The sequence below is a fragment of the Nomascus leucogenys genome, chromosome 9 (genome assembly GCF_006542625.1).
Source record: "Nomascus leucogenys isolate Asia chromosome 9, Asia_NLE_v1, whole genome shotgun sequence".
In the NCBI taxonomy this organism is placed as follows: domain Eukaryota; kingdom Metazoa; phylum Chordata; class Mammalia; order Primates; family Hylobatidae; genus Nomascus; species Nomascus leucogenys.
Window position 1 is genome coordinate 22,246,988 of NC_044389.1, and position 22,698 is coordinate 22,269,685.

The window sequence follows — 22,698 nt, forward strand, 5'->3', positions numbered from 1 at the left end:
GCTTTGAGACATAATTTTTATTTTGGGAAGGGGTTTTTGGGGTTTTTGTTTGGTAGGGGATGGCGGTTGCCCTGTTTGGCGTTCTTTCAGGCATTAATGGGAATTCTAATAGAAAAGGACTCTATAGGCAAATACATCTGGAAAGTGCTGCATGCCATTTCTTAGCCTTGGATATTCACAAGACATTTTGGCATGCGTTTTTAATGCCCCAGTATTTTATACTTATTCTATAGCTAAGTAGATGATAGATGCAGGAGTAGATGTAGATTTAGGTATTAGGGTTTCCGTCTTAGTCTTTTTGGGAATAGAAGCCAGCATGTATCTTACAGTCAATAAGTGCTAGCTATTAATTTATATTAAATCATCACTGAATAACAAATATTATACAACCTATTTTTTAAAAAAACAATGAAAACAAGATAAAAATATTACTAGCCATCAAATTTTACCAGCTCACAGCATTTTCACCATCTCTTTCAATACTCACCATTATTATAATGATGCCATGATTACTATTACTACAGGCATCAGTGACCTGAATAACTATAATAATATTAGTATGTGTAGTAACAGCAAATGAATTTCAATATTAATTTTCTCATAGGAAAATGATTTTTAGCATGTTTTAATAATAAAATATTTTTAAAATTAAGGTATGTACATGTTTAAACATAATGCTATTATATGCTTAATAGACTATGATATAGTGTCAACATAATTTTTATATGCAATGGGAAACCAAAAAATTTGTGTGACTCACTTTATTGCAGTGGGCTGGAACCAAACCTGAAATATCTCCAAGTTATGTTGGCACAGCACCTTCCTAAGTTCTGTGAATTATTCTAGCAAATAATTGAGGCTGATTGGACAGTAGAAACCCCCAATTTCTAGGCAGCTCATCAGAAGCCAGGGGGCTCTGAGGACACCAAGCCTGTGGCTGGTGTTTAAAGTGAGAGGACTCTTATAGAGCACCATGCCCTTAACCTGTGAAATTTCCCTAACCCCGAATAGTTTGTGAGGGAAGTCACTGCAGCCACATAATGACCTAATGAGATTGGGATTATCCCTAGTTTACAGATAAGGAACTGAGGCACTGAGGGTCACTCAGCTGCCAACTGGGTAAAGCCAGATTCCAATCCTGGCAGGTCTGGCTCCAGAGTCCACAGTTTTATCCTCTCTATGATGCTCTACCATGCAGGGGCTGGGGAGAAAGCAAGTGTAGAGAGCTTCAACATTAGTTTTCTTTTTTTTTTTTCTTTTCCTTTTTTTTTTTTTTTTTTTTTTTTTAGATGGAGTCTTGCTCTGTCGCCAGGCTGGAGTGCAGTGACGCGATCTTGGCTTACTGCAACCTCTGCCTCCCGGGTTCAAGCGATTCTCCTGCCTCAGCCTCCCAAGTAGCTGGGACTACAGGCATGTGCTACCATGCCCAGCTAATTTTTCTATTTTTAGTAGAGATGGGGTTTCACCATGTTGGCCAGGATGGTCTCGATCTCTTCACTTCCTGATCTGTCCGCCTCAGCCTCCCAAAGTGCTGGGATTACAGGTGTGAGCCACCACGCCTGGCCAACATTATTTTTCAGTCCTCAATGTTTCTCGCCCACGTCTACTTGGAGAGCAATATTTTTAGCAATTAAATTTTATTGCACCTCTACACATCATTCAACTCAAATTTTCATGGCAACAATGTTCTCTTCTTTTTGCATTTATATGTTATCTGTTTATGTATTATTTAAATTACATCATTTCAGGTGCAACTGATGTAAACAGATTTGGGGGAAAATGCCATGCTTTCTGTAAGCAGACAGATTTAAAAGAGGAAAGCAAACGTGTCACAGATTGCTAGAGACTAGTCTCCTAATCGTGAGTGTGCAGTATATGCACACATTGGATTTATTTGCAGTAAGATTCATGGAGGGAATAAAAAGCATCAGTGAAACAGGAGGAGCTAGGTTAAGAGAGGTCCTAATATGTAAGAGAAAAAGTCTGCAATGACCATGACCTTCTATTGATTCCTTCCGCTAGCTCAATTCTTTGACCCTGGTCTCATTTACAATGCTATTTGTTCCTTTGGTCCTTCTTTATTATCCCACTCAGTAAAGGCCCTTTTCAGATTCACATTCACCCAACATTGATTGAGAGCCTCTGTTTATTTATTTATGCACCATTCTATCATCAAGCACCACAATCTGACCAATATTATGCCAGGTGCTTTCACATATATCACTTTCATCAGACCCATTTGATAAATGAGGCAGGAGGTTAAGGAGCTTACTGAATTCTTGTCCTCTCATTTCCCATCTACTGTACCTCTCTAGAAACACCTCCTGACACACTGTGGATCTCAACCACTTCAGTGATGTTGTCACTAGCTCTCTGGAATCTTCAGGCCTCTACTCTTTCACCTTACCAGCCTCGTCCAATCCTGGGAAATGTCCTAGGTTCAAAAGTGCAGAAATGCATTAAATCATTAGTCACCTGAACAAGCCTGCAGCTGGTTTTTAGCCATTGAGCATTGCTGGGGAAAGGTTCAATGTACCCGACTAACCTGAATGATTCCAAAATTCTCCAATTATAAAAGAAATTATTTCTTCTGTTGAATTATCATAAAGTTTTATAATTGTCTTTTAGCACTTTTTTGTATTTTTGCACATATATTATCTCCCCTTCTAGACAACAGTCTCTTTAAAGCTACTGTCTTATGCTTTCTCATTCAACAAATATTTAACTCATATGGTTCCTTATATATTACTATCAGTCTATTACTACTAATAACAATAATGACATAAATACGGTGCTCTATAATTTTTTCTCACAAATTTACAAGCACTATCACATTTACATCTTATGCTAGTCTCATTACAAATACTCCTTGAGTGAGTTTGGTGGATTGTATTAGTGTTTCATGTATTTGCTGCCTTCCCTAGAGAATTATCTTTCCCCACCCTAGTGATAGTGGGCTTGCCTGGGTGCTTGCAGGGCCCCTCTATAAGTGAGGATTGTACATCCCTGCATTTTGAAACCAGGATTGGCCAAGTGACCTGCTTTGGCCAACGAAATATGGGCTCAAGTAACACACTTCCAGGCAAAATCTTTAAAAGCAAGCTCATGGATTCCCGCTGCTTTCCTTTCTTTCTGTCCTAAGACAGGCAATATCTTAAACAGACTTTGTTCCATCAGTCTGTATCATGGAGTAAAGTGACATTGATCTAAACCCATGCAGACCTGTGAATGACATGTGGCTAAGCAAAAAGCAAACCTTGGTCTTTTTAAACCAATAAGATTTGAGAATTGCTTGTTACTGCAGTATTATTTAGTTTACTCAAATAGACATCAGGGATATTAATATTTTGCCTATCTTAAAAATGAATAAATGAATGGCCAGTCTAATGGTATGAAGAAAACTGGACATCAAGGCTATTTACTAATTGTACTTCCAGATTTAGTCGTCACATAACATGTGACCTTGATTAAATGGCCCACAGGTCCAGATGGGACCACTCGTGATTCCCACTTTTCTACTTTATCCATATGCCATAATAATTACTAAGGCAATGTATTCTGTGAATTGCACACAAATTTTACCCACAAAATAAGCAGTAATTTCCTTGAAAAAGGAGTCAGGTCCCCATTAGAATTTAAGTGGCACATTTGCATTATTTTGTCAATAAAGATATAAAAACAGGTATAAATTTCTGGGTAATAATTTGAAGTTAACGTGAATTTAGTTGCATCTTTACTTTCCAGAATCAATACAAGCAGTCACTAGAGTGCTAATGATTTAGTTAAGCCTGCTATCCCCCTACATAGCCCATTTAAAATTTTCCCTTTTTCTTGATTTATTCCTCAGGTGGTAAAATCAAACTGCTCTAAAATATAACTATCACTTAAATTATTTGACAGAACAGAAAGTTAAAATAAGATCATAGCCACTATTCCTGTCTAAATTTCAAAAGCATATTCCTTAATACCCAGTATCATAAAAGCTAGCAGTGATCTCCAAAAACAACTTCTCTCCCCACACACTCTCAGGCCAACTTCTTTCTCTGAATCCAGAAAGATGAAATTAACTCAGTTTGAAAGATCTCCATACCTGTCCCTGGTTCCTGGCAGTGATTCTCATGTTCACTACATGGAGTAACTCCCTTCAGGCAGCCAAACGGAGCTGCAGGAGACAGATTATGGACCAAGGTCTAACCTGATCTATATCGCATCCTATTTTGACTTTCCCTTAGGTGCTTCACATCCTCATTAATCTCCAATGGGACATGTAAAAGGCATCTTATGAAGTTCCCAACCTATATTAATTCCAAGTTTACAATTTGGCACAAGTTATCCTAGAATTTAATAATATTTAAATAAGGAATGGCATTTGGGGATGCCCAAAAGGAAAGGAAGGGAAACAGGGAAGACATTTTAAGGGATCATGAAACTCTTTGTACATGAATGCTTTTCATAGAGTAGCCTTTTATAGGTTGTATGGAATAGAAGGAGATGGAGCAATTGTTTTCCATGAAACAAGGGCATAATCCTCCTGGGGAGAAATTCTTGACTAAAAGCAACTGGTACCTATCCAAGTTCAATCTACTGAAAACATATTTGCTAACTATTTTGCTGAACCCCAACTTTACCTGGCACTACCATCCATTAAAGCTGATTCACAACGAGACCTAAAGTCCTCAACTTAGAGGCCACTGGATGCGTTTAAAACAGAAGTAAAAATTCATAGGCACTGTGTTCTTCATAACTGAAGTGATATTATTGACAGTATCTTTATTTCTAGACCTACCTGTGTCTCTGGAGTGATTTTGCAGCTCTTTGGAATACCCCTAAAGTAGCATACTTGGTGATGTTGGTGATAAGATAGCTGTAATGGAATTCATGATCTCAGTTGTCCAGGAGAATACTTATTTGGGAAAATAGTTTTCATTACGGTGGCAGCCAGCCTCCACAATGGTCCCCAACAATCTCTGCCTCCTGGTATGCCTCTTTTGCCTCCTATTCATGCCCTGTGTACTCTCCCACATTGCACAGAACAGACTTGTATAACCAATGGGATGTTGCAGAAATGATAGTGTTTGACCTCCAAGGTAGGTCATAAAAGACATCAAGGCTTCCATCTCGTTTTCTTAAATCACTCGATCTGGAGGAAGCTAGCCACCATGTCATGAGGACACTCAAACAACCTTATAACGAAGTTTACATCATGAGGAACTAAGGCCTACTACATGAGATAACTGCTTATTTTAAAATCCAGGCTTGTGGGTAATTTGTTATGCAGAAATAGAAAACTAATGCAATTAACAATATAAAGATGACCTGCCAGGGTTGAAACACAGTATTTGGCCACCAAGTAAACACTCAAGACACAAATCTATTAGTAATAGAGAGCTCTATGTCTGCCCTGTGTCTTCCCTGTCCTGATTACAGTATCATCTATTTCTTTAGCACTATAACAAAGTTCCTAAGTTTCTGCTCTAAACCTATAAAAATAAGCAGAAAATTGAGTTGTGAGAACAAAGGTGTTGATAGTGTTAAGTGCTAAAATTAAAAAAATAAAAAAACAGACATAGGATCAAGCTGGAGTTGTTCTTAGCCCAGTTGGTGTGTGAAAGCCTTCCAAAACATAAGGTATTTGCAAGAAACATGAATCAGAAATGAATATTCTATTTGTACTTCAAAGGGCATTTGATGCTTTATCTTAATTTTACCAGATAAAGCTAATGCTGGACTCTCCTTTCATCTTATTCCATATAGCCAACTGAATAAAAAGCCAGGTACGTGTTCCATGGACAAGAATTCTTTATACTGAAGGAAGTATGTTTATTTTCCTTACCAAAGATGAAACTAGAAATTTTTAGGCTTAAGAAAATTCTAAGAAGAACCTCCAAAAAGCCCTAGGCCTGAAGTTCAACTAAACACTTACTATTCCTCTTCATTAGTCCCACCTTGTCACTCCTGATTTGTTATTTCCTCTCCCAAGCCCCATCAGTGTTTGTGACTCAAATCCTCCAGACCCTGGGCCCTTCTTTCCCCAGAATCTATACCAGGAAGAATGTGGGAAAATGTAAGAGGCATTTGAAGTTGCAGAGCCTGGCGAAACCTATTAAGGTTTCCCTGGCATTGACATTTCCCCAAGATTCTATTCTGAGACTTTGATTCTCCTTTTTTTTTTTACTTTTATTTTTATTTATTTATTTATTTATTTTGAGACGGAGTCTCGCTCTGTCGCCCAGGCTGGAGTGCAGTGGCGCGATCTTGGCTCACCGCAAGCTCTGCCTCCCGGGTTCACACCATTCTCCCGCCTCAGCCTCTCCGAGTAACTGGGACTACAGGCGCCCGCCACCATGCCTGTCTAATTTTTTTGTATTTTTAGTAGAGACGGGGTTTCACCGTGGTCTCGATCTCCTGACCTCGTGATCCGCCCACCTCGGCCTACCAAAGTGCTGGGATTACAAGCATGAGCCACCGTGCCCGGCCTATTTTTTAATTTTTTAAAATTTTTTATTTCCATGGGTTTTTGAGGAACAGGTGGTATTCAGTTACATGACTAAGTTCTTTAGTGGTGATTTGTGAGATTTTGGTGCAGCCATCACCCGAGCAGTACACACTGAACCTGATTTGTAGTCTTTTATCCCTCACTCCCCTCCCACCTTTTCCCCCGAGTCCCCGGAGTCTATTGTATCATTCTTATGCCTTTGCATCCTCATAGCTTAGCTCCCATATATTAGTGAGAACATACAATGTATGGTTTTCCATTCCTGAGTTACTTCACTTAGAATAATGGTCTCCAATCCCATCCAGGTTGTTGAGAATGTCATTAATTCATTCCTTTTTATCGCTGAGTAGTATTCCATTGTGTGTGTGTGAGTGTGTGTGGCACACACAACACAGTTTATCCACTCATTAATTGATGAACATCTGGGCTGGTTCCACATTTTTGGATTCTGTGAACTGTGCTACTATAAACATGCATGTGCAAGTATCTTTTTCATATAATAACTTCTTTTCCTCTGGGTAGATACCCAGTAGTGTGATTATGGGTTCAAATGGTAGTTCTCTTTTTAGTGATTCTTCTTTTTTAACACACCTTCCTATTGGTGTCTCAGGTTCAGTACTCATCTCTTTTCGCATTCTATTCTAGTGGCTCTTAAACTTCTCAGGGCAAAAGACCCCTCTGAGAGTCATGAAACCTTCGAACCATTATTTCCAGAAAAAAAAAAAATGAATATGAAACTTAAAATTTTCATACAAGCTGTAAATGTTAAGTTAAAATTTTCATACAAACTGTAAGGGTGCAGTACTCATTGAAGCCCATATGTGTACTCTCTGGGAATCTAGCTTAAAAGCCTCAACAATAGATGTTTTCCCTGGATGATCTTAACTAGTGTCAGAGCTTCAATCATCATCCAAGTCTATTATTTCCAGCCCAGGCACCTGTCCTAAATCCTACAACTCTATCTCCAATAATCCACTGGACATTTTAACTTCGAAGGGCCATTCCCACTTCACACTACAAAGTCTCCTCCTTTTATGCTTGCTGTTCAATAAATGAGATCAACATCCATTCAACCGCCCAAACCAAAAAACTGGGAGTCATCTGGACGTGTCTCTTTTCTTCATTCCCTATATACAAACTACTACTAGCCAATTCTGTCTTCTCAAATCCACCCTCTTTTTTCAATCTCTACTTCCCACATTTATAGTAATAAACTATAAACTGTTCTTCCTGCCTCCAGGAAGGAAGATCACCTTCCTTCACCTGATTTGAAGATCTTGCATATCAATCTGAAACCTAAATTATCATTTTATTTTTATTTATTTTTAATTGACCAAAAACTGTGTATATTTATTGTGTACAACACGGTGTTTTTGAAATATGCATACATTACGGAATGGCCAGATGGAGCTAATTAACATATGCATTGCCTCACATACTTATTTTTTGTGCTGAAAACACTTAAAATCTAAACTATTATTTAGACTGTAATCATGTCCCCCATTAACTCCGAAAATAACTTTGACTGGGTCCTCATTTGTTTTAGAATAAAATTAAAAGTCCTGGAGTGAGATTTCCCCACCCCGCTCTCAAAGTAACACTTAATATTGCCTTAACATGTTGCCTGTTGTTTCTCTTCCCTACTACAATGTAAGATACTCTTAAAAGTCACTTTTTAAAATCTTAAGTTACAAACAAAGTTACTCATTATAACTTGTGACACAATGCAAACAAAAATAATAATTTTCCCCTCCTTACCCCACCCCACATTCAGGGCTGCACATCAAGAATCCAAGTGTCTAAAAGGCAGAGATTGTAATTTTTCATAAACATATCTTGTGTTTTGCACAGTACATGCACAATGCAGGCACCCAATAATTATTTTCTAATAAATTGTTTACATCTTATGGCACTGTGGAATCAAGGCAGATCGCCTTCATTTATTCTAAACCCTTGCTATTCAAAATGCGGTCTGTGGGTCAGCAGCGCCAGCACCACGTGGGAGCTTCCATATTGAGAAAAGCAGAATGTCAGCCCCCACCTCAGACCCACAGATTCAGAAGGTCCCCAGGGGACCAAAAAGCACATTAAAGTTTAAGGAGCACTCCACTAAAGCACATTCTAGAGCAGCTGCCCCGACTGACCCATGGTCATTCTATGTAAAAGACACCAATAGAAGCCATCTCCTAAAGACATAAGGCAGATGTTATAGAAGGACACCTAAATACCAAATCAGTTTACACCAGTGGGTTCTAAACATAATGTTGTTGGTTTGCGTGCTAAGTCAAAGCACTGCATTCTCTGATAACTGTATTTCAATTAAGAGATTTTCAGTGAAAGCTGGCCTTGAATGTTACACAGAGTACGTGGCTCTGGTGTAGAGCACAGCCACTAAAAGCAGAGACTATCAACTTTTGCTTTTATCAGGAAATAGGTTTCTCTCCATTGAAACAACTGAAATTTAACTATCAAATCCTCAATACTTTAAGTAGGACACACTTCAGAACAATTATTAATATATGTACTTTCTAATAATCAGGCAGAAAGGCAAGATGGAAAACATGGCACTCAAGATTGTTTTTGAGCTCGGTCACTGTGTTAACCTATATAATTCTTCATACCCATTACCGTAAGTATCCACATCTGTAAAACATGGATAAGAATCCCTTCCTCAAAAGGTGATTGTGAAGATTTAACGTAATGTATACACAATTCCTGACATGTAGAAGGCACTTGATAAAGGGTGGCTATTCATAAATATGATTATTTTATTGAATAATCTCAGAATCTTCACTAGCTCCTTTAAAACCCGTGCCTAACCTCAGAGAACAGCTTTCCCTAATCTAATAAATCATCAAAGTTTAACCTAGGCACCAACTCTATAAAGATTTTGATACCCACTTCCACTTCGCTCCCTCCCTCCCTTTTGTGTGTTTCCTACACACTATAAACATTTCTGTTATCATAGCATTTAGTCTTTATTGTACTTCTTTTTTAACATCTTTCTCTTCTCTATATACTGCACTCTTTCAAATAAAGACAAACTGTTTCTTTGGAGAAACCCTGGCATCTAGCACAATCAATGACACTAAGTAGTTAATTCATAATTGAGGAATAAGTTAATGAATAACTATCAGATCCTCCAGAAACTTCCTTTTGGACTGATCAGCGACTTGTATTACTCTGTCTTTGGTGGGAAGTCATTTTCAAATTCTCTGTTTTTCTCCTGTGACAGCCTCTTTAAAAAGTCTCTGCCCTCTTCACTGCCCCCAGCTGCCCATGCACCTCACATGCATTCCACCTCCAACTCACACTCAGGGCTCCCTCTTTATTTCTTTTGTCTCTATTGCTCTTTCCTTCCTACAGAATCTAAATTCTTCAATTGCAAGGGAGGAAGGGAGGTTGTTTTTGGCTCAGGTGTAACATTCCGTACACCCAAGTCCAAAATAAATTCAAGAGAGGAAACTCTCTGCAGAAGGTTCACCTGGTTTTCCCACCACAGACACCTGATTCTTGTTTGTGAGAAACGTGAAATCTACCCAATTTACTTAGGCTTTCATTAAGGAAACACACAGATTTGGGGGGTGAGTTGTTGCTCTGTTTCTCTCTCTCTCTCTTTTCTCTCTCTCTCCCTCTCTCTCTCTCTCTGTCTCTCTCTCTCCTCTCTCCCCTCTGTCTCTCCTCCTTCCTTTCCGCACCCTATTTGCTTGTTCAACTCATCCTAAAATGGATTTAATTACTTATTTAATAGCCTGCATGATATTTCCTCACAAGGGGAAACAAGATAGTGATTATAAACATTAAGAATGCAAAATTTAAACGGGAAAACAGAATCTTGCCTCATGGGTGGTCTTAGTTGCTCCTGAGGCATATGAAGGAAAAATGGGTTTCTAGAGGTTCCTTGCTCATTTCTAGAAACACCTGCAGGCCCTTGGGGAAGATCGTCTTTTAAAGTGCCTCATGAAAAGCTGTTTTCAGTCTAATTTTTTTTTAACTCCTGTGTTTTAATTTCCTTGTTTTCAAGCTGAATCTAATAAACTGCTGGTAATAGAAATATGATGCAGTCCCAAATTTGATCTTAATTCTCTAGAGATTTCTAAAAATTAAGTCAAGATCAGATGGACTTTAGTTCTTATTTTCTACAGTCACATGAAACAAATTTTCTAAGATTTACATCAGATTTAAAATGTTAAAATCCATTATAATTCTAGGCATTTTGTTTAGTTACTTCTCTGGGAAAAATTTTAGAACTTTATAGCATATTTAAAATTTCTGTGATATCAATTTCACTTACTTTAACTTATATTGATTTTTTTATTTGATGCCAGTTCTTACTTGGCAGAATCGCTACATCATTCCCAGTCAATTCTTCATTTTCAAATAGTCCTAGGATTATAGTAAGATTGTCAGATTTACTAAGTAAGAATGCAGAATGTCCAGTTAAATTAGAATCTCAGGTAAACGACAAATTATTTGTTAGTATAGTCCCTGTAATATTTGGGACTTGTTTATATTAAAGATTATTCAGGTGCTTGAAACAATAGAAATTTATTCTCAAAGTTTAGGGAGCCAGAAGTCTGAAATGAAGCCATCAGCAGGGCTATGCTCACTCCGAAGGCGCTAAGGGAGAATCCTTTCTTGCTTCTTCCAGCTTCTGGTGGTTCAGGCATTCCTGGGATGTGACCATAAAACCCTGATCTCTGCCTCTGTCCTCACATGACATTCTCCTCTAAGGCTCAAATCTCCCTCTGCCTTTACAGGAACATTTGTCATTGGATTAGGACCCATGCAGTTAATCAGGATGATCTCATCTTGAGATTCTTAATTACATCTGCAAAGACTTTTCCTTCCAAATAAAGTAACATTCACAGGGTCTGGGTATTAGGACATGAACACAACTTTTAGGGACCACCATTCAACCTACTACAGAGAATGACTAAAACTTGAAACATCATCTGAGGTTGATAAATTCATGGCTTAGGTGTAACATGCAGTACACCCAAGTCAGAAGTAAAGCTAGTGGAGGCAAATCTATGTAAGGTTCCTTTTACCTGGTTTTCCCACAATGGGCACCAGATTCTTATTGTAAGAAATATATAAAGTGTACCTAACTCATTTAGTCACTCATTCAATAGTAATCTTTTGAGTTCCTTTTATGTGCCAGAGTCTGAGAATCAGGATAAGCCAAAGAAACTGCCCTCCTAAGGATTATTTTCTAATGAAAGGAGAAAATTAAATAATCAATCAATCAATAAACAGGATTATTATATAATTTAATAAATGCTATGAAGAAAATAAATAAAGTAATGCAATAAAGAGTCACTGGGAACAAGACATGCTGCTTTACAAAGGGCAGTCAGGAAAGATTCTCAAAATAGATGACATTTGTGCTGAGTGCCAAGAGATGAGGGTGAGCCAGCCACACGGAGATCCCAGCAAAACCTTTACAGGATGAAGAATAGCAGGGATAAGGGCCTGAGGTGGGGAAAGGATCAATGTGTTCTAGAAAAAGGTGGAGGCCAGAGAGGCCAGAACATAGTGACTGGTGGAAAGCATGGTGCAAGGATAGCACTGGGTAGACTAGAACCAGGTCATTGCCAGGTCTTATGGCTCATGGTGCAGAGTATGGATTTTATTCTATGGAAATAGACACCAAAGGCCTTAAAGAAGAGTGATGATTTGGTTTCTATTCTTAAGAATTAGCAGCTATGGTGTCAGAAATGACTTGGTGGGGCAAGAATGGAAGCACGCTGACCAATTAGGTTATGGTAGTAAGCCAGGCAAGGATGAGGATGCTTTAGACTAGAGTGTTATTAGGAATATGGAGAATAATGGAAATCATTTGGAAGTTGGATTGTTCAAACTCAGTTACAGATTACATGCTAATTGTGAGAGAGGGAAGATGAAAAGATGACACCATCAATTTCAGGGCATAAATCCTCCCAGCTATAAACTATGTTGCCCAATCTTTCTTGCAGTTCAGTATGACTGTGTAAGTTCTACACAAGCAGATGTGAATAGAAGTTACAGGAACAACCTCTGGGTCACACCCATAGGAAGAAGGTTGTTCTTCATTCCCTCTTTCCTCCTCCTGATGGCTGGGAAATCGGACATCTAATGGAGCTGCTTGAGATCTAGAGAAAGAAGTCACATGTTGATGATGGATGATGGCAAAGCTGTCCCAGTATCCAGGATCCTTAGATGGTCTCATCGAGCAGGACATGCCACCTGCCCTGAACTGCTCACCTACCTTGCTCTCTGTTATGTGAGAAATAAAATTCTACCTCATTTAAACCCCCGTCTTTTGGGAAGGGGGTTTGTTGCAGCAGCCCAGTTTATATCCTAATACTCTCAGAAATGACTTCAAGCATCCCAAATTCTCTTTTTCTCTCTAACCTGAATGTTCTGTTCTTACATTCTCATTCTCTTTCCTGTGTCCTGCCAAGATATGAGTTCTGCTTTCTGTGATAATGAGGCCAGAGCATCAGGGTCATTTAAAGCCATGTTGATGGAAAGAGTTTCTTCCTCTGTAAGAGTCCAAAGTCCAAAGGATTCTTGTTGCACAGTGTCATGACTCATACTGTACAATCCATTAAATATCACCTTAGGTACAGGAAATGATGGGTATTAACTGTTCAAATATTTTAATACCAAATGTTATATTGATTACACAGAGACTCAACACTCAAGTTAAGACGTGTAAATTCTGGGTAGAATTTTAATACCAGTCTAGGAATTCAATAAACAGCTTGGATCTCAGGACTTAAAGCATTAATTGTAGAAAAATAAATTAACATTTAGTGAGAAAATAATTACATAGATTGTGTAATTGCATAGTATTTTTTCTTTATGTTTAGCATAAACTCTAATATGAAATGAATCCTTTTGGTTAACTTTAGTTGTATTCAGAGTATATACAATTTATAATTACTTTTCTACATCTAGGAATTTATTTTATTGAAAGTAAGTTCACACACACAAAAATCTGCTCTGTTGCTCTCCTTGGGGATTGGTAACAACACAAACGATAAGAATTATCCCCTTGTAAACAAGGAAAGTCACAACATTTAAGGTGCACTACGGTGCATTTAAGTCTGTATTTTGGATTAAATAGATAATGTTCTGTCAAATATGAGCAATTATTAAATATGTTAAACTAATAAACTGGAAGACATTTTAATTATGCCATTTTATAATTAAAATTGAACCCTTAAACATCTTGTTCAAGTGGAATGTCTCTCAAAGAACAGTAATATATCTAATCAATATTTATAAAATATTACTTAGCATTTAAACTTTAAAGTTGAAAAGAACATTTGTACATTTCACTTAATCTTTACAATAATAGTAAAAGGTATTACCATTAAACTTTTGTAAGTTAACACCTTTATGAGATTATGTAAATTGCCCAAGTTCATTCATCTAGCAGATGACCGGGCTTATACCAAGGTTTTTGTTTTTGTTTTTGTTTTTTGAGACAGAGTCTCGCCCGGGCTGGAGTGCAGTGGTACAATTCAGCTCACTGCAACCTCGGTCTCCCAGGTTAAAGCAATTCTCCTGCCTCAGCCTCCCAAGTAGCTGGGATTACAGGTGCCCATCACCATGCCTGGCTAATTTTTTTTTTTTAATTTTTGGTAGAGATAGGGTTTCACCATGTTGGCCAGGCTGGTCTCAAACTCCTGACCTCAAGTAATCTACCTGCCTCGGCCTCCCAAAGTGCTGGGATTACAGGCAAGAGGCACCGTGTTCAGCCCAAGATCTTCTACTTCTACCTTCAGTGCTCTTTATACTCAATAGCTGCTTGGAGTATATAAAGACCTAAAGCCTAACAAACTAGCTTGCCAGTGCTAGATGTGCCACTCTCCATAATTTTTCATAATTAAAGTAGGAAATGCTATGCAGGAACTGACTGTATTTTTTCTTTGTTACAACCTTCTTAAATTATATATTATATATTTTAAGGGATTATATATTAAGGAATTAAGATATGTATAAATAGAAAAATAATATATTCTGAAAATAATCACAATATTTCTCCCCCACCCACTTTTCCCATTCAGAACTATTCTGCCACCAAAATCCTGAGGGTTATGAAATTAATGGACATGTCCTTTCTTCCCATTTCTCTACCCCACGTCTCCCACTAAACAGTCTTCCTGTCTTCATTAAGTCATTTTGTCCTTCCTATTCTCCCAGACCAATAATCCCAGTGCAGCTCCTTTTTCTTTTCAACTCAGCCTGGGCATCACAGTTACTTTCTTAGTTCATAGTTCATTGGTTGTCACGCTGGTTGTTCTCAACCTCCTGACCCTCAATAGTTCTCATAGTGCTGATTCCCATGGTCTATTCTTTCTGTCCGTACTTCCAGAGAACTTGTATTCTCACAAATGTTACAGAGCCATGGTAATTTGTTCACCATAATAAATTCATAGAATCTAGTCTTAACTGGACCCTTCCAGGCCTCTCGTTCAGCTTATTTGATAAACAGCAAGCATTTGTTGAGCACTTTCAAAATGCCAACTATTGCACATGATTTTAGGATATAAAATAAATAAGACAGACTCCCTTTTCTGGAAGAAGTCACAGTCTCAGGTGCCCACTTAAAGGTTCTTTAGAAACCTCTACTTTTAAGCCCACTCCTCACTTTCATCACATATGTTAGTCTCTCATTTAACCAAAAGGTTGATATGACTAACCTGAGCGTCTTCAAAACCCTTCCACTTCATCCTGAACCTCTGCATTAGTCAGGATTCCCCACAGAAACAGAAGCAATAGGACATGTATGTATGGGTCGACTCAGGGTCTACTACTTTGAATGTTGATTCATCTTTAAAAGTACCTTCACAGCAAAATCCAGACTGGTGTTTCACCAATACCATAGCCATCAAAATCTCTATCTTCATACTTCTTTCTTAATTGTAGTCTCTCAAAAGATGTTCTGCTTCCTTGCTAAGGTGAGTTCTTTTTTTTTTTTTTTTTTTTTTTTTTTTTAATTATACTTTAGGGTTTTAGGGTACATGTGCACAATGTGCAGGTTTGTTACATATGTATCCATGTGCCATGTTGATTTCCTGCACCCATTAACTCGTCATTTAGCATTAGGTGTATCTCCTAATGCTGTCCCTCCCCCCTCCCCCCACCCCACAACAGTCCCCGGAGTGTGATGTTCCCCTTCCTGTGTCCATGAGTTCTCATTGTTCAATTCCCACCTAGGTGAGTTCTTAATCTCCCCTCTTGTATCTCTTCCAAGAGTTTTTTCACAATGATGCTATCTCTTTTGTATCATTAATCTCTCGATTTTCACTCACTTCTCTTTCTAGGTAAACATGTTCAAGTCCTAGCTTCAGTCTTTCCTCTTTCTAATACACTCTGTAGCTACTACCCTTTGGTCTCTTTAACTTCATTACCATATTTCTTGCAAGATTAGTTTTCTACATTTGTTGCTTCCATTTATCACCCATTTACTCTTCCTTACTTTGCTCTCTGGCTTTGTTTGCCATTGCTTTATGAACGTACTACTTTTTCCAGTGTGGCTCTCCTCAACCCATTCTTATAGAAATATCCCACAGTCTGATTCGTCACCTCCACCTCGCTCTAATTCTTATTTACCACAAGGTCAATCAAGGGCAGAAGCTGCAATTAGGGGACTTGAAGCGTGGAAAGGGGAAGCAAAGGAAAAGGGTAAATGACTCACAATTTGAAACGCAACAAGGCTTGAAAATATTGCAATAAATAATATCATTTGTATGGTTAAATCAAAGGAAAATCTGGTGTGAGAAAGCCCTGTACTAGCATACTTGAGTTCTTATGTAGGAACTGTAACTTAAGTTAGTAGGTAAGCAAACTGAAAACCTAACTTAGGAGTATACCTCTGTAACAATAACTGAGTCTCAGCCAATCATAGCAGCTGAGCTTCAACCACTCATAGGCTGCTAACTGTCCAAACCACGTTCAAACAAGGCAAACACTGAGCTGTAAGCAACCCAGTTGCTTCTGTACTTCAGCTTCCTTTCCTGTATGCCACTTTCCTTCTTCTGTCCATAAATCCCCTCCAGTCATGTGGCAGTCCGAGTCTTTGAATCTGTTCTGATTCTGACGGCTGCCCAATTGGTAAATTGGTTCTTTTTTTTTCTCTCAATTAAACTCTGTTAAATTTAATTTGTCTAAAATTTTTCTTTTAATAATTCTAAATAATACTTGTCTCAGGAAGGGAAGCAATCTTTCAATCACCGAGTTAATCTTTCAAAGAGATTGCAGAATATAAATTTTGCTTAATTACTTACAAATTGTAGCTTTGACTACAAGTTGAGGGTCTTTGCTCATGAGGTTTTTCCAAAGCATAATTATAGATGATTGATTACTAGCTGACCATCTGTGTCCAATAATGGGAAGGTTTGGTCCAGACTAAGGAAAATCTCCCTAGAAATACAAATTTTAGAAATTGTTGTAATTAATTTATAGTCATGCTAACAATAACAAAAATACATGAACAAGAATATCTCAGAGGATAGTCATATTGCTATAGATACCTACAGAGGTAGACATAAAAAGAAAACAGCTATTGCTTCTCCTGAAACACATGACATGACAAATGTTAAGGAAAAGACTAGCTTGCATAGAAGGATTCCAGAGTTGCTGAAATCTCCAGATATATAGTATTAATTCTTCTCTCAGTTCTGAATTTGTGTGATAATCAGAATGAGAAAAAGCTCATTCCCAAGTTGTTTTAGAAAGGGGAAATATTAAATGAGAAAACCTGACAGTGGGAAATAAGTGTCCCTTAAACTAACATACACCCAAATTAGTTGCGGAAGTAAGGCAAAGGGATATTTATGAATGCTTTGGCAAAAAGAAACCATTTTGCTCAACCCCTTCTGTTTCGGGGGAAGTGGCTTGAAATAGCTAAATCTTTGCAAATGAATAATTTATGAAAGCTCCAGTACCCTTTGAATAACATAATTTAAACTGAAGCCATTACAGCATAAAAGGAAAAAGAAGAACTCGCTTCAAATTCTTCTAATTTCAACATGAATTAACATATAGTTTTGATTTAAGATAATCTAAGTTAGATAATCTAAGATAATCTTCTAATTTCAACATGAATTAACACATAGTTTTGATTTAAGATAATCTAAGTTAGATAATCTAAGATAATTCTAATTTCAACATGAATTAACACATAGTTTTGATTTAAGATAATCATTTTTGTTTCATTATACCACTCTCAGATAACTCCCTGCTTATGCAGTGAAAGTACTACATAAAAATTAGAGTTCAAAGTCACTTAGATGAACAAATTCATCTCACTGAAGACCTGGTTTAAGTCCATTTTAAAAAGAAATTGTATCATAGATTGGTACATTTTAAAAACACATTCTGATTATAGATCAAAAAAGAAGACTTATGTACAAACAAGAATGGAAGCTGACCAACCATGTAAAAAACCAAGTTGATAATCATTTTTACTTATTGTGTCAAAAAAGGACTTATTTTATATCCCTGGCATTCTTTTTAAAAAGCTTATCTTCTAGTTAACATTTTGAAGTTACATAAATACAACATTATCATTAATTCCATATTTTCCTTAACAAGGCTATGTCTAAGAAATGAATAGAACAAATCTAGACTAAAGTAGCCTTTCCATCCTCTAATAAATAAAGAAAATCATGCCAAATATAATACAGCAATCAGTCAGCTGGTTAGTGCCTCAACAGTTCTCTTCCTAAATGCATTTAAAGATCTCATTCTTAACACCTCACCCACTTCACATGAGTTTAAGCAGTTTTTTTAATCAACGCTATCTGTATCCCTTGAGCATACTTATATTACTATACTTAAAATGCTGTATAAAATTCAATTTATTTACATGTATTTTTACCTGCCTAGATTAAATTTCTTAAGGTGCAGATGGGTGTATTCATCTTTTTATCCCCAGTACCTTGAAAATGGAACACTTTAAATCATTTGCAAATTGAAGGGCTAGTCCTGTATTTTCAGGAAAATAGAGAAGGTGGTATAAGAAATGAACACTGGAATAAAGTTCCTAAAGGAGGTAGAGGAAGCCAGTATATATGTGAAAAATAAAATCATTTCTAGACCATTTTCTAATTGCTGATTGGTGGGATGTTGGGTCTTTTGTTGTGTGCTGCTTTTATTTTTTTATACGTTCCTCTCACAAGGTTGTGAGTGCTGGGTTTCCTAAGACTAAAAATACATTCATCCCCAAAACTTCTAAACTCAGTTTCTAAACTCTTCATTCTCTCCATCATACTGGGAATGCAGCCAGGCTCTGCCCTAGCTCCATTCCACTTAATTGGGCCACATTCCATGCACACAGTTACATGTCAGTGTTAATTAGCAATAAACAATCCATAACTTACAATCAAGTTATTTTAGCAGGGGTTTCCTCAAAGATCCCAAATAACTACCAACGGTGGCTCCTTTGACCCTCCGCAAGACTGTCTTCTCTTCTCTATTCTGAGTTTTTAGCAGCAAGCCAACCAGACAGAATAGGAAATACATGCTGGAAAGGAAGAAGAAAACTATTTTAAAGCTAGGCTTCTAGTCCAGGCCTTTACTACAAAATTCCATTTAGACCTCACACCAACCTGGCACTATCCCTTTTTGCATTTGTAGGTAAAAATGACAAAGGTGAGGCCCTTACAATAGAGGATAAAAAAAGCTTGAGACAGGCCTCCATTCCACTAGAATTCAGACATAGAAGCTCTTAAGTGAAAGAATCTGGAAATAAAAACCCTGGCCTATTATACACCCTAAGAATGTAATCTCACCAGCCCACACTGCCTCTCTAAAGGCTTGATTTAGTCTGCTTTCTACTTCCACACCTTCTAATTGTGGAATTTCCTTTCATTTTAATTCTCCTCTGGGCCAAACTCTGATTAAACTAACACATATGGTTTCTAGGATTTTGAAACTGAGCTCCCCCAGCAAGAATCTACTTACAGAGTAAACCAGTCAGCCCTCTTCAGTTTTCCCTGCTCGAAATAGATAGGGCAGTGCTCCGGTAGGCAATTAATTGACCCAGACTCCCTTGCGTTTTCTCTTCTTGTCTTCTTTGTGAAGACAAGACAAAAATTCTCCTCTGGCAACTGCAGGCCGGATATCAATTTACCACCAGCTCAGCACATTCCAAGTTAATGTACTTAGCTTTTCAGAATCCAGCACAATGTTAACATATTATTTACTTCTCAAAAAGATAACCTTACTTCCTAAAACTTAATTGAAACTCTCACTTTTTAAAAGAAAAAGTATTGATGGCTCCTTAAGTAAGATTTATGGAACATAGCCTTTTCAAGTTGACACTCTAATGTCTCAGAGAAATGGCAGCTGGCAGGAAGATGCAGTAATAGGGAGACTGGCACGTCCATCCTAATAACAAAACCACTCACATGCGCTGGATTGCTTTTCTAGTCACTTGAATGTACAGGCTTTTCCCCACCTCTGCCTCTGCTCCATAAGCTTAGAGCTCAAAAAACTACATGTCTTTTGCTTCCTTCGTTATCTCTATGTCAATTGATAATTTTAGCAAGTCTAAAACATTTTCATATCCAACAAAAACAGCAAGGATATTTTAGCTATCTTTTGAACTTTTGTGAATACATATCTCTACATACTCATTGATATGTCTATACTTATGATATTTTATTGAGCACCTACTAGTGTATGCCAGGCACTGTTCTAGGCCCTAGGAATAGGACAGGGAATAAGAAAGACAAAGTCCTTGCTTTCAGCTCTCATGGAGCTTCTGTTCTAGAAAAGAAGTTTATGTGGTTATTTTATATAGTTTAAGTTCTACAAAGAAAATAAATTAGAGAATGTAATGACACATGACTGGGGACCCCTTTGGAGACTGGAGCTGATTTCTGAATGACAAGATGACCTGGCAATGACAAGATAGGGAGCAGAGCATTCTAAACAAAGGATATAGCAAATTCCACAGGCCCTAGATTTAGACGTGACTTTGGCCTGGTTGATGAATGGGAAGAAGGTCATTGTGCCTGGAGTTTAGTAAGAAATGTAGAATGAGATGAAGTAGAAGAGAAGGCAGAAACCAGAATATGGAAATCTTTAAGAGGATAGTAAAGAGTTTGTATTTTATTCTAATGGTAGAGGGAAGGCACTCGACAGTGGTTTATAATTTTTAAGTAACGCATTAACTGCAAGTGTGGAGAATAGATGGTAGAATGGCAAGACTAGAAACAGAGAGACCACTTAGAGGTCATTGCAGAGGTCCACATGAGAAACAGTAGTAGCTTGTCCAAGTGGATAATGAAAAGATGAAGAAAAAGTAGATAGGTTAAACAACTTTTTTTGAGATAGAGCTGTCTAAACTTGTAGGAATATACACAGGGAGAGTAACCCTTTACTTGCATCTTTACTTGAGATGTCTATGACATATATCTGACTAAGAATGGACTTGGTTTGAAAAATAAGGAGGAATATTGTGGACATGTGAGATTCCTGCTAGACATTCAAGTGGAAAAGCCAAGTAGGCAGTTGGACATACAGGTGTGTATCTCCAAATAGTGGTGAGAAATTTCTGCAAAGTCAAGACAGGGCACAATTTCACTGCAGAAAAATATCTGCCTAAGATGAACCATTTATCCATTTGTTTAGCCAACATCTAACAGCCACTGTGTACCTGACACTGCTCTAACTGATGGAATATAGATTCATAAGATGCATATTTTTCCTTATAAAGCTTACCATCCAAAGGGACGACACAAATAACAAGCAAACAAATAAACACATATATGCCAGATAGTTACGAACGTCATGATAAAAACAAATCGTGGTGGTAACACACATGCACTTGATAATGACTTATAAGCATGTTCCTTTCACGTGAATATACCTTAATTTTGGCAGACATAGTTACAGGGAATGGAAAAAGGACAATGTTTTGGTGACAAAAGAACTGGCAATCTGTCAGCTCTATCTGGTGCAGGCTTTCAGGTGAAACACAGATACTCAAAATTCAGAAAGAGCCCATAAATGCATTTACAAGTAGAAGAGGTAAAAAGAAAAAAAGACATTCTGTAACAGTTTAAATTCAGCCTAACAAGATTATCAGAGCTCTTTTTCAAGTAAGACTTTATGACCCATCCTCCCTCCCCGTATCTGTTGCTCTTTTTATGTCTTCAAAGAAACTAAAACAATAAAACATTTTTATCTGCTTTTATAACCTGATTCTGTGTGAAAATACCCAGAGGGAATTTCCATTCTTTTTTGCCTTAAAATTCACTGGTATTGCTTCTCTTTAGTTTACTTCTCTCTCCCCTTGATGTTCAATTTCATTCTCTGTGACTAGTAGTATCAAGTTATCTCTATCCCTGAGAGAGGGACAAAGGTCAGTGCTAAAATAGTTGAGTCTGTGAGTGAGAGAAGTCATAAAAGGTCTCAAATCAACCTTGGCAGCAGTTTTTCCAAAGTCAAAGAAGAAAGTGAGAGGAAAACCAATAATCTGGAAGTTGATACAAATCTGATCCTAACATTTCATCTACCTCAGGAAGAGCTACATAGTTGAGTACTGGAACACGGGCACTCTGAAATCACATTTTTACTATAAGCTTAAAATAGAAAAGTAATATTCTGAAAGATATAACAAAAAAGCTGGGAGATTCCTATTTGGTTTATATGATAATGCTTTTATAAAAAATAGAAAATTTCAATATCAAAAAGGACTAATAAATGATGATCCCCTTCCAAAGTTAAGTTGCAAACAGCCATTACCTTAATGCCACACACTTGATACAATTAATTCAAAAATTAAACTTCTCTGACCTTACTAATCTTCTACAAATCTCCCTCTTGATAAAATACTGGCAAAAAAAAAATTACTGGTCTACCTATAGTACCAATTACAGCTTAACTCTCAAACCGAAGTAATTGAAATTTACCTTCCTGGTCAAAAATTAAATTAGAATGTATTGAAACAGCTCCTATTCCAATTCCCAGTACTAAAGCTTCTCCTATGAAACTGTAGTGTGACATATCTCCTTTCTGGCACAGGTTTTTTTTTGTTTTGGCTTGGTTTTTTTGAGACGGAGTCTTGCTCTGTTGCCCAGGCTGGAGTGCAGTGGCGCCATCTCAGCTCACTGCAAGCTCTGCCTCCCAGGTTCACACCATTCTCCTGCCTCGGCCTCCTAAGCAGCTGGAACTACAGGCGCCCGCCACCACAC

General features: G+C 37.6%; 1 long non-coding RNA gene across 1 annotated transcript; it reads right to left on the reverse strand.

The window, feature by feature from the left end:
• Positions 1–2,128: 2,128 nt before the first annotated feature.
• LOC105738777 lies at positions 2,129–19,019 on the reverse strand. The gene is made up of 3 exons (XR_001114629.1): positions 18,877–19,019; positions 16,780–16,915; positions 2,129–2,434 (listed from the first exon to the last, which is right to left on the reverse strand). It is a non-coding gene; the product is annotated as an uncharacterized LOC105738777 (long non-coding RNA).
• Between the last annotated feature and the right edge of the window lie 3,679 nt (positions 19,020–22,698).